At 45.4% G+C, this 11864-nt stretch overlaps 1 protein-coding gene and 1 long non-coding RNA gene across 3 annotated transcripts in view; one reads left to right on the top strand and one right to left on the bottom strand.

Moving 5' to 3' along the window:
* LOC112550948 overlaps positions 1-11799 on the top strand; it is a 20505-nt gene extending 8706 nt beyond the window's left edge. The window contains exons 1-3 of one of the 2 annotated variants that reach the window (XR_003095034.1): positions 1552-1661; positions 4265-4338; positions 11516-11799. This is a non-coding gene — a long non-coding RNA (uncharacterized LOC112550948). Of the gene's footprint in view, positions 1-1551; positions 1662-4264; positions 4339-11515 lie in introns of those variants that run through there. The other variant, XR_003095033.1, reaches the window with a different exon arrangement.
* Positions 1-11864, bottom strand: part of LOC112550947 — a 72773-nt gene that overhangs the window by 52728 nt on the left and 8181 nt on the right.

The following is an 11864-nucleotide window of genomic DNA, read 5'->3' as shown; positions in this document are numbered from 1 at the left end:
TAAAATGCTTGGAGAGCCCCACATAGATGCACTGCATAGAAATAAAAAATATATTTTGACTTATTTGGTTGGCACCTTGGGCTGAGATTTTCAAAGCTGAGTCAGAAGGCCAACTTCCATTAAAATGAATGGGATTTAGAGGGCTCCAAATCTTTTATGACAACTTTGTAACATGCCTATCTACCCCTTTTTGCAAATCTCAGCTATAGTTTGGAAGCTCAGCCAAAGAACATAAGAGCATAAAAAGTGCCAGGCTTGGTCAGCCCAATGGTCCATCTAACTCAGTATCCTGTCCTGAACAGTGGCAGAGGTGGATGCTATAGAGGGAGAGTTTTGAACTGGTTAGACCCATTTCATTGTCACTTCCTGCAACTTCACTGGTGTCAAAGGTCATGTGACATCACTTCCTGATGTGATACTGCTTCCTGTGAGGTCTTTGAATATGGCTTGCCGGCCCACTGGGTGATAAAAAGTTCATGATCCGGCCCCGCATTCAAAAAGTTTGCACACCCCTGACCTAACTCAATTGCAATTAATATTACCAGATGAAGATCTGCCATTGCAATTTGCAGAAAGATGCAGTATCCTTTAGCTTTTGCAGATGGAATGTGGGAAGACAGGCGTGTCAGGAGGAATGAGCTGTCTCAGCACTTGATTATATTTTTACTTCTAATTCTTGCTTTAGAGTTGTATCCACAGTAAATTCTTCTGTAAATCACTGGTGTTTTCTCCTTTCACCTCAAGAATTTCTTGTAGTTAGCAGATAGGTTTCTTTGTTGGTTCAAATTAGACTCATTCAGTGAGTAAATGAAAACGGAACATAACCTGACAAAAAAAGTTCTTTCAGACAAACTGAGAATTTTGATGAGGTTTTATACTGGTAATAATTAGCTCTCAAGAAAAAAAAAATCCTGAAAACCTTCATTGCAGTAATTTAGCATTCAATAAAAAATATATACCATGTACATAATGCATTATCTTGTTAGCAACACTTAAATCATATAAATTAGAAAGCTCTTTTAAACAACCTCCAGACTGATCAGTAATTACGGGCTGTATTATGGCATAGCTATATGTTATGAGGATGGCAATGTTGCCTTAAGAACAGATGCAGACAATAAAATGCGACTCTGAAGGTCACAACTGCAGTAGACAGATACTTAGTTGAACTGCATAGGACCTCTTCATATATGTGAAATGTTCATCTTTGTGAAACATCTATAATATAAAATAGCACCATAAAGGGAGAAGAACGAAAAAACAAAACCCACAGAAAACAATCCAGAAACACTATAATGATATTATTACAAAGCCTGGTACAAAAAAGAAGAGAAAACCCCCAACCCCTCAAAACTGTATGTGCACAGGTTGTTTGGATTTCTGTTGACCATGTGGGGAGGTCATATAATCCAAGTGTTTATATAAAAGGGGTTCAGATAAGTGAGGTTCTTTTGTAATTCTGTTCTTCCCCTTTGTCTCCTGAGAGAACATGTGCTACTGATCTATACAAGTAGCAGATTACTTGCCCATCTTCATCAGCTCATCTGTACAGGCCAGTGCACTGAGGGGACAGAAAAGGAGCACTCATGAACCAAGAGTCTACCCATTACCTTCCTACTCTCTGCTTATCTTGGGAGGAAAATCTAGTAGCAACTTCTCAGGTATTTCTTTTGCATACTGTGGTCTTGTCTGAGATAAAAAACATGGTCAAATTATAACTCAATTCTTACTTCTACTATGAGTCCCATCCACCCAAACATTCTTATTCCACATGGGATAAATCTTTTTTACTCATTTTGCCAGCCCATCACAAGATTTAGCAGAATTAGCACAACCTGTTGACTGCAAATATGACTTCTGTTTATTGTGGTTACAAGTTAGCTTCACTCAAATGCCCGCAGTCCTTCAGTGCCTTCTCACAATTCACAATGAATACAGAAGGCACAGAAAAATGTTCCCACAATTCACTGTAAAATAATTAATTTACCTTACAGCAATGCAAAGAACAATGGGATACCCACTCAGAAGTCTCTGCCTGATATGAGTGACTGCAGTGCCAGTAGAGACAAAGCAGCTGAAGGCTAGGGACAGACATTCAAAAAGCCTGAGCCTGAATTGGTTCAACCTTTGCAGGTTAGTCTAACCTGGCTAGGCTGAACTGGTTTTCAACCATACAGACAATCCCTCTGGACTGAGGAAATCCAGGCACATGCCTAAAGTGGCTCAGGCTGGAAGCCGGGGGGTGGGGGGGGGCAGGTGCTAGAGCAGCCTTCCCTGCCCTTTCACAGAGCTAAACTGAGGGGGGTGTGGCCAGGCCCCAGCAGGGCTCTGATTAGGGAGGGGTGTGAACCCCTACCTTGCCTGCATCCCCAGGTCTCCGTTGCTCAAGGGGCAGGGGTGTTGCCAGCCTGCAGCCCCAGACTAGCACTCTGAGGAAAGGGGGTGTGCGCAGTGCATGCATCTGTTGATACAGAGCTTTTCACTCTCCCCCCTGCTTCTGTATACTGTCTGCAGCAAACTGACAGGCAAGCAAACTTTGAGGGGGGGGGTGGGAAGGGGGAGCTGATAACAGTGTTTATCACCCTCATTTCAGTGTTTATTGCCCCATTAAGAAAACTAACAGAAAGACATTATCAGCTACCTGTTGATTCAGCACAGACCCATCATGTGTTCTGCTGGCTAATACACAGACACCTTAGCAAAGGCAGAGGGGAGGGGGGATTTGTGCTTAACAGACAGTGGTGAGGGGGAAGGAAGGGGAGCAAACAGCTCTTTTCAAATGTTTCCAAGGAAGGACATTAAGCTACCTGTTGATTAGCTCCAAAAAGCCTGTCTGCCTTTGTCTCTTCCACAGCATGGGCTGTAGCCAGCATGTGGTCTGCTAGCTAATCTGGAGGTGTCTGCTAGGGCAGAGGGGCAGGAGGAGCGGGGTGGGAATAATCCCTGTTTAGCATGGAAAAGTCAGGCAGACACAGAGAGGAGAGACCAGCCCTGATGTGGAGCAGAGAGCCCTGCCCAGCCCAGAGAGGATGCTGGGGGTGTCTGGTTTATATTAAACCAGCAAGGGGTCTGGGACAGACACTGTATAAACCAGTTTGAGCCAAATCAGTTAACTCTGATACTACATTCAACCAGGTTTACCTCAAATGCGTTTCAGCCATTTTCAAACTGGTTTATGTGCACTGAACATCCATTCTGTTACAGGTTTAAACCAGTTTCTGATCACTTAAACAGGTTCATGTGTAATGTCTGTCCCTAGCACAAATGTCTTTGTTTGATGGCTGCTCTTGCATGCTGTAGGTGAACTTAAGAGAAGTAATTTACATATAGACAACTTGAGTCAACTCTACTGCAAAGACAAACCCTGTGCTGTCATACGTGCTGGCACTCTCCCACACCAAAGAATAAGAGGTCATCTTCCCAATCTGGCACTGTGTGGATAGGACACAGTAATGACCCTACCAATAAGATGTAGATAAATCATACTTAGATCATTTTCCTATAGGCTTTTCTCTGGCATGCATCACAAAAGTATCTCAGTATGTCTCAGATCTATTCTACCTTCCTAATTTGTTAGACATGTATGCCTAGATCTAGTGTGAGAAAGTGGAGCTCTGCAGAATCAATATCACCAGAATGTGTTAGGTTTTGCTGAAACCTTATTAGAGAAAATGAGAAAAACATTTAAGTGCTGTATTATAAAGAAAAGGGTGAGATCATAATTCTGAGAGTCTTGCCAAAAATGAAGTCAACAACAATTGGTGAAGCATTTACAGGAATGGAAACAAGTTATCAGAAATAAATATGAACATTTGAGTTGCAAAACATTGCCTAATGCTTTATAGGAAAACTGTATTAAAGGCATCAGCCACCTCCAAGTGCCTATGAATGTGAAATGCCTTCAGTTTCACATTTGTCTCTGTCTGGACTGAGCCTGGTTAGGTCTACATGCTCAGCTGCCTCGTCATCCTCAGCTGCCCATTCCTTTCCCTCCCTGGCCCATGGTTCTCTCAATCACTTGCCTGTTATTTGCTGCCGTGAGTCTCGACTCTCTCCTGCCAAGTCTTGGTGTTTTTGTGAAGTGAACGATCGGGAGGTGTTTGTTTGCACCACAGCTGGTCAATGGCAAACCTGCTAGGACTTTCTTATGGGAGTCCAACCTCCCCTATACCCCATACTAGTACCATCCAGATGTTATATGCCACTGAATACATTTGTAGGTCTTCCTGGGTGATCTGTTTTGTTTCTTTCTTTTCTCTTATAGGCTCGCAACCTTCACTACCAACTACCTTGACAAAACAGAATGGTGCGGACTACCAGGCTTTCTTTCAACCACAGGTAAGTCCCACGTGTGTTCTGGTAATTTGGTGCCCACTCTCTCTCTCAGAGTGTTTGCATGCCCTTACTGGGGTAAAGCCAAATATCAAGGAAACAAAAGAAAAGAACCCCTCTTGGGCTCTTGCCCCTTTTTGCCCTGGGTTACTTGACTGGACTGGCTTATCTCCCTCTTCTTTCTTCCTGGGGAGGGACTTCTGCCAGTCTGGCCCACTTCCCCCTTCTGCCCCACTCAGGGCTAAAATAAAATCCAGAGATAAAAAAACCTAAAAGTGCTGAGTCACTAATTAGGCCCCGGCTGCTTGTTTTGGGGCTGACCCATCTCCGGCAGAGTTCCCTGCCGCTCGCGCTGCTTCGTTCTGCGACATCCTCATTGCTGAGGTCTCCCAGCTAGAGAGAGCTCCCTAAGCTCTATTGCTGGCTCCCTGCCAGCTCCTTGGGGCCAGAGAGTCCCACCCAGTGTCTCAGGTCCCGGGATGCAGTTCCTCACTCCCTGACTCTCTGCTCCCTCTTCCATCTGGTCCATGTGCCCTTCCTGTTCTCCAGGGCCACTCTAGCCAAATGGAGCAGCTGCTCCAAAACTGTGGCTCATGGGGTACTCTCCTATTTTTCAGCAGTGCTGTCTCTCCCCCACCTGCAGTGAGTCTTCTCCTGTTTTCCTGTTCTCCTTCACAGTCTCCTTTGAGGAAGCAATGCTCCAATATTTGGGAATCGGTCTGTTTACCAAGTGATTACTAATAATGTAATCAGCGAGTCCTAAGTTTGCCCTTTTGAAGAAGGATATGTACACGAGAAACATTTTCTAGTGAGTTGTAAGGGTGGAGATGGTTTGTATTGTACAATGACCTTTATTAGACATGTTTCTACATGATACATCTGGGGAAAGATTTCTTTCCTGGGTATTCTTGTGCAATGTACCCATCATGTCTAATAGTCTCACCTACTTTTGCCTTTTTATACTACCTTTGCCTACCTCACCCCTTTTCTGCTTTCCTTTAAGTACTTTTTATATGACATATCCTTTACCTCAGTAATTTACTGCCATGAATTCATTCTTTTCTGCCTCACATACTTCTACTAACCAACTTGAATCACCATTGTCTGAAGCACAAGATCCCAGATGAAAAAGTAGGGTCTCAGTGGGATAATTCTGAGGCAGTACTCAAAACACATGGCCAACATGTCTCAAGTCACAGTGAAACTAATGAAGAAACTTCTGCGTTCAGCTCTTTTGAGTCACACTTACCACCTCCAAGTTTCGTAACCAAACCACAAGAGAGGTAGCATTTTGTGGCATGTACTGGTAGCATTCCTATCTGCAAAGTGAAAGATATGTCATGGAATTCTATTGTTCACAATACTCATTCTGGGCAGAATTTTGTTTCACTTAGCAGGTGACCAAAGTGAAGCTTATGGTCTACTGAGTTACCCAACTAAAGTGCAGGAACAATTCTCTTACTCCCTCTGGGTATATAGATATCTTTTTGCCAGTTGGGGGGGCTCAGATGATGGACATATGCCCCGGCAGGTGGGGAATGGGGTGGGTGTGTGGGCATAGGTGATGTGTGGGAGGCGTTAGGGGACACAGGTCTCTCCTGTGGGCACAGAAATCTCTCCTGAGATTTCTGTGCCCACAGCAAGGATACAGCTGGGCTGGATCAGCTCCAGGCAAGACCCACGTCTGTGGCCCAGGGGAAAAGACCCAGTGTAGGAGGGAACAACTTGCTGCCATGGCTGCCAAGCTGCCCACACCCTCTTGGCAGCAGCTCTCTGCTCACCTGGCAACAGTGGGGGCAAAACTCCACGCTGCTGCTACTGCCACACCTCACCTTGGTGGCCATGGCAGAGCAGTGCTTCCTTCTGCACCAGGTCTTGCCTGCTGGGCCATGAAGGCAGCTCCTGCTCAGAGCTGGTCCAGCCCGGCTGCAGCCCTGCACCCTGTGCCCCACAGTGGGAGCAGAAATCTTGGGGGCACATGCCTCTCCCACCATGTTGCCTAATCCCCCGCACCCCTTGCCACCAGGAGAGCTGTTTGAAGCTTTGGGTGGTGATTTGATTCGGAGGAGATTTGGCCCAATTCAGCTGCCAAATCTCTGAATCCAAATCAAATCAGGAGACCAATTTAAAGGTCCAAATCGATTCAAAGCTCTCCGAATCTTCGGAAAAGATTCGGAAACTTTTGATAATTTGGACAGTCCCCGGTGGCTGCAGCAGGGAGCTGCAGCGACCCTGAGCTGGTAAGTACTGGGGCGGGGGACAATGGGGGGACCCCTGCCAGCTGCCCCGGACCCAAAGAAAAGCCCCAGTGTTCACTGGGTGCTGCCAGGCCAGGCCCTGCTGCGCCCCACTGCCCACACTTCATGGGGGGCTCTGCCATGAGTCCCCCGACTGCCCCCCTGCTCCTCCAGCCCCCTCACGGGTGTCTCCGGCCCTTTAAGAAAAAAAAAAAAGCTGAGAAGAGCCCGGGACTCACCACACCTGGTGCAGCCTTGGGGCTACAGAGCCCCCCCCATGTGGCATGAGGCAACGGGAAGGAGCAGAGAGTCCTGGGGTTTTGGGGGGGGGTTCTTAAAGGGCCAGAGCTGGCTCAGGCAGGGCACCCGTAGGGGGGGCTGGGGGAGCGAGAAGGGTGGCAGGGGGCTCATGCAGAGCCCCCCCATGCAACGTGGGGCAGTGGGGGGCAGCAGGGATCACCCCGCCCCCCCACCCAGCAGCACCTGGTGACACGAGGGTTTTTTTTTTTATATATATATTTTTTAACAAGTGCCGGGAGCTGCTCTCCACTGTTGCTTAGCTGCCACTCCCTGCTCTCCTCAGCCCCAAGCAGCCTGTTGCCAGACTGCAAGGGGAAACCCATGGTTTCCTTCGTTTTTCTCCTTTAAAAGAGAAAATCTGCATTTTCCCATTTTTTTTCATAGCAAACGGAAAACCTGGATCCCTGCTAGCAGCTCAGGGCCTTAGTCATAATTCCTAAGCACATCACCTTACATCCAGCATGCTCAATACAACTTAAGGCATCTTTTACAACATAAAATAATCTAGAAATATCACATAATTTTCTTCAGGTTTGATCCCTGACAGCCCTGTTTCTGAGGGGAGCCACAGCCCTCAGGGCCCCACATACTCAGTGCCTATGAATCTCACTGACTTTGAAGGGAAACTCTTTGTATCTACTCTGCACTGAACCCTTGAAGGGGTCAGTCACAACATGGCCTCCATGTGTAACATAGTCTTTCACTTTTAGTCTGCCCATTTTAATCCATCCCAGATTGGTAGTGACCAAAAGCTATTAATTTTACAATGTCTATCCAGTGCCCTAAATTCAAAGAACTGGCTGTCTCTGACTCAAATCAGTTGAAGTTGGAGGAATACCTACTATTATTTTTGTATAAATTTGAAGTGTGAAATGCAGAGATGCTGGAATTAATTAGGGCCTGACCCAAAGCCCCTTGAATTTCATAGAAGGCAACTTACTCTGATTTGCATGCACTTCCTGTGATCCTTCTCATTGGTCTTTTGATTTCTATTGCCATAGCCAAGAAGTATTTTAAATGTGTACTCTTTGAGCATTAATCTATATTAGTTTCTATCCATCAATAACCACCTGCAACTTTCAAGAAATACTGGGACCAGGCAATAAGAAAATGATTGAATCTTGCCAGATGACCCAATCGTGCATGAACTTTATATTTATTCGCTGACATCCCATAAGTTTTGCAGCAAGGATGTTTGGGTGAGATGAATGGAGAACACACCATAAAAAATACTATCAAACCAAACTAGAACATATGGGACATCATTTGTGTAATTACATCTTCGTGTAATTTTGCAACACGGTGATGCAAGACGTGCTGCGAGTAGGGAGATATTAACCTATGAACTGCACCGGTCAATATCAAGGATAAAAGAAAAAGGGAGGCAACATTCAACAGCTCAAAGATCTAGTGCACTCAGAGTCAAGCTCTTAAATCTCTTTGGCATTTTTTAAAAACTACAGTTTGTGATGCTCTTTGCAGAGTATTTGCTTTGCACTGGGATTAACTTCAACTACAAGCTCATACTTGTGAGAGCACAGGGACTACTTCCATCAGGTGCCCCAAAGGAAAAATGTAGGGCCAAATCTCAACCCACCTCTGTACCAGCCCTTCAGGGCAGGGAACACGCAGGGAACATTGTACTTCCTCCTTCCTTGTTGAGTGGCATGGTCCTTCTTGCACTAGACCCAACAGGTCAGTGCTTGTCTGGCACACTCCAGCACTCCAGGCCTTGAGGCATTACACTCTAATACCTTGCTGTGCCAATGCACAGAGCTAATACATTTCCTTGTATGTGCTAAGAGTGAGGCATTACCAATATCTTATTAACTGCTGTGCTAGCCACTGTCTGTGACAGATCCCCCTCTTTCTCAGGGGTGCATGTCCTCATGAAAGCAATAAGAAAGCAAGGGAGCCTGGAATCTATTCACTCTCTCATCATATAGCTAAGACCAGACACACCGTCACTTGGCAAAGGAACTAATATGAAATGCAGTTTCTGGAAATGTTGATACTTGCTTTCTGGGAAACACATGGTAGATACTGACAGCATGGTATAGTGGGTGGCTGGCTGCTGCTTACAAAAGCTTGTGCTATGTGTCTCTGACTTAGTGTACAAGGTGCACATCTACCCTGCCTTCTACCTGACTTCAAACGAATGTGTTTAACTACCTCTCTCTGCCTTTTGTTGTTTGACACAGATGACATGAAAGAGAGATCACGTAGGAAAAATGGATCTCTCTCCTTCTGAGCTGAAGCAGCACATTTTGCTTATTCAAAACTACTTCCATGAAAAGAATATTTCAGGTTGCAAAACGAAGCATTTGAATATTAGGGAATGCTGGAGGTAAAGGAATTAAATTAATTCATGGTGGAATTATGGGCTCCTATGGCCAGACTGTGGCAAACCAGACTATGGAGAGATGGTATGTGGAACTAGGAACCCTCTTCCTCCCACCAGGTGAAAAACCTGCATCTTGGTTTGAGACCTCAGTGAACCTGTCTTATGTTATTGTCCTACCAGCAGCAATTTTTTAACGCAGGAATGGTCTACCTGCCAACCACAAGCTTCTCCAGTGTGATCGTTGTTCCAAGTTATTTGCCAAATGGCTCTGCTGATCATCTCTGGGAGAGCAGATTGACCATGAGCAGCTTCCTGTGAATGCTCCAAACTTGAGCCATGCCGGCCAGTTGTCACTGGAGTCAGGGGTTTCATGGGGGTGTTGTTGTTCTTCAGCTAGATAAGTATGTCTTTTGGGATGCAGCTCCCACTGAGAGTGCTCTTGGTTCAGAATCCCTTTTGGGAAATATCAGCCAGTGTTTGCTTCAAGTTTGCAGTGCTCACACAACCCAACCAGCAAACTCCAGAAACTGGGACAAAGACAACACACACATACTAGGAGTATGTGCACAAGCACAACAAAACCTATTTGTTCAAAAACCCAAATGTCTCCTCTCAGACTTTTGCTGTTTTCACCCAACTCCTTTCCCTTCTCTCATCCTAGCTTCATCTAACTAGATTACACACAATTTCTCCTCTTTCTCCACCTTATATTCTAACCATGATACAAACCTCACTTTCTGAGAATATTAATGCATACTACAGCAACCAAGTTTTCTGTCTGCAAACTGGGAAACTGTGAAGCTGGTGTTTTTTCCATACAGAGAGTATAACTGTTTGTACATAGTGACTTAGATAAGTGGGTACATGCATGTGCGTGTCTGTTGGCATATACTGACTGGGTGTGGGTGTGCATGTGCACATTGGTTTTGTGGAACATAAGGATCAAAGTAATGGTGCTGAGAAGCTTGCCTTTTGGATTTACAAGCATGGAGGCTCTGTAAGGCATTACGAATGTTATGGAGTCCATGGCCTCATCACAGGTTAGGGATCCCCTGTTTGTTCACAGCTGAACAGCTCTCCCCCAGAGCCAAGTATAAGACTGGTTTTGAATGCTCCACTTGTTTTCCTTCAGACATAATCCTCTCTTCCAAACCACCTTTTATGTGTAGGTGGGTTAGTGAGCTTGCTTTCTTGCAGAATGGCTTTGCTCTGAGGGAAAGGGGGGGGTATGGCAGAAGTGGAGAGATGGAGGAGTCCTTAACTGGTCCTCTATATAGAAACTCAGTTTTTAAATGGGGGTGGTAAGCCTGCTACCTCAGGCTGGTATTACCCTGAGTAGCTTTGACTGGTCCTTTGGCTGTAACCACAGCACCTACAAACAAATGAGCAAACCAAAATCTTGTGGCTCTTCCCCAGGTGAGGCCCTGTCACTTGAGACCCTACCTGGTGGTGATTTTTTTCTTAGATGCAGCCCACCTCCTGCTTGCATGGGAATCACTTCTTCTCCTTGGCCCCCTGGGGTTCTTAAATGCCAGCAGGCACTCCCTGAGTAACTAACTGCCTACAGCTGGGCTTCTCACACAGGTTGTCTGCGCCCACTTAAAGAGCCAGACTGCCCTCTTACAATGTGGTTAGAGGGGAATTAAGGCACCTGTTGTCAATAGGATACATGAGCTGAAATTTGGAGTCTTTGTTAGCCAACCTCAGCAGATGCAAGGGAAAAAAAATATCTTTTTGGCAAACTGAACTTGACTGGGTAGTGGCACAGACCCCATTCATTGCTTCTTATCTGTGGGTTACCAGGGAATCTTTTAGACTATGGTGCCATGAATTAATGAAACCAACCCACACCTCCATATTGCAAGGATGAATCCATAGCATTTGGGAAAAAAAGAACTGGAGCAATGATCCTTGGGTCTGTTTTATCCAGTTTGGAGGTTGAGAAAAGCAGTCATTGAGGTGGATACTCAGTCAGATACATTGCCACTATAACCCAGAAGATCCTCATTTGCATCACAGTGGAGCTGGTGGATGAGAGTGTAGCATGGAATTAAACTCCAGCTTTGTCAGGCTACACATCACAGTAGCAGGCTGGGTGTTTGTCCTGCGTTTCTAGAAGATTAATCTGACACTGTCTGGGGGGAGATGAGAATTCTGCTCCAATGCCAGGAACATGTTTCATGGACTAAGAACAGAAAAAGTGGAGTCCTGTGGAGCTGTGAAGTATTAGGAAGGACAGAAAGCCAAGCCACTTGGACAGAATAATGCATCCTTTCCTTCTCTGGTTTTTTTGTCTCCTTAGGAGAAGGTCCTTTCCAGGCCTGATTGACTTGTTTGCCATGGGTGGACTCATTGAATTCCAAGCCAGTCTTCTTGACAGTCATGTTTAGCTACACTTGACAGGTATTCATAACCAATGTAAACTAAGGCATGTTTCCTATATGAGGTGGATTTGTAATACTTTGAAGAGCAGTCAGTATTTTCTTGACACACTCTAAGATATATTCTGTTTCCAGTTAAATTCTCTCCCATTTCTCTAATCCAACCACTACTAAGTATAGACAAAGGGCCTCTACAAACTGTGGTATCTGCATGGGCCTTCACACACTCCCTGCAATCCTCAGCAGGGTATTCCACACCTCCTAGGGAAA

Source organism: Alligator sinensis, unplaced genomic scaffold, assembly GCF_000455745.1.
Source record: "Alligator sinensis unplaced genomic scaffold, ASM45574v1 scaffold371_1, whole genome shotgun sequence".
Classification (NCBI taxonomy): Eukaryota; Metazoa; Chordata; order Crocodylia; family Alligatoridae; genus Alligator; species Alligator sinensis.
The sequence above is the reverse complement of the archived record's forward strand: the minus strand, read 5'-3'. Positions and strand labels throughout refer to the sequence as shown.